Genomic DNA, 1,389 nt, shown 5'->3' with positions numbered 1-1,389 from the left:
GTTGAAATGTGTAAAACTTTCTAAAACTCTTTAATTCTCATGTAGACAATTTCAACATTTAAATACAATAGATATAATTTCCCTAGTTCCACAACTTAATTAAAAGCATCACACAACGTTTGATTTGTACCAGAAATATTTCAATTGACTCAATTAAAAATTTCGACTCTTTAAGAAGAAATCTAGAGGGAAATATAAAAGTTTAAATTGGCCAGAAATACTTCTCTCAATGGGTTAATTTAAATGTATGTTCTCTATCAAAGTTAACTAAAATTCTACATGTGTAAAGTCTGAAAAGTTTAAAGTATATTATACCGCTACATTTCTAAGCCATTAACTCATAATATCAGCCATACTATTCAGTTTTTAAAAAGGATTTATGAAAAGATTACCAACAGAACATTGTCTTTCAGGAACACCAGGAGATACTGTGACTAGATTGCTATTCCTTCACTTTTCCCCATGAATGGATTCTTGTCAAATTACAGAATTTTTGTGAAAATGTTATAAACAAAATCACCAGTGACCAATTATTCAGCTGATTTTTTCCGTCATTAAAGCCTAAAACTTCCCCATATTTACATGCACCAAGAAAACCTGCATGGGTACGGATTTTTGGATTTGAAAATACGGAAGCAAAACAAAGAAACTCATTTGGTATAAATCTAAGATCAGTCAATCCTTTTAAATTAGAAATGGGATAAAAACTATTTTTAATTGCCAATATCCCTTTTGCAGATCTAATCGTTGAATCATTTGTAAAATGTTCACTTGAATTTATTATAGAGCTTGTATTGCAAGACAACGTGTTCATCTACATTATTGTAAATATCTTTGCTGAAATCGACACAGATTCGACATTTTTTGTCCTTTTGTATGAAAATAAATTGGATAAACAATGATACCCATCTATTACAATTTTAAGTCCAGACTAAAATTATATTAATAGAATTATCTATGTCTAAGGCCTGATTGACAATGTATTTTATTATAAAGATTTGATAGTTAAGTAATGTATATTAAGGGATGACAGTAGACTAATTCAATTGAGTTCAATTTAATAAGATACAGATTTTCAACCTAAATTAAATCAATGATGAAATTCGATTATAATACAGACGGCAATTTAGAATAGGCTCAAATTATGTTGTTGTTTTTTCCTATAATATACTCATGTTCTTTAATCAGCAGTAATGAATGATGAACTGAACTAATCCTGTGGAAAATATTTTTAATTCTCATTCGCACAATATTGTGATCTGTTATTACGCCAATGCACATAATGTTTAGCATACATTTAAACCAAGAAAAAACATAAATGTGTTTCATGAAACAGACATTGATATTGTGATGAATCAAAATTATTCTTTTATCTTTTTGGCTTTTATT

The sequence above is a fragment of the Lottia gigantea genome, assembly GCF_000327385.1.
Source record: "Lottia gigantea unplaced genomic scaffold LOTGIsca_157, whole genome shotgun sequence".
Classification (NCBI taxonomy): Eukaryota; Metazoa; Mollusca; class Gastropoda; family Lottiidae; genus Lottia; species Lottia gigantea.
The sequence above is the reverse complement of the archived record's forward strand: the minus strand, read 5'-3'. Positions refer to the sequence as shown.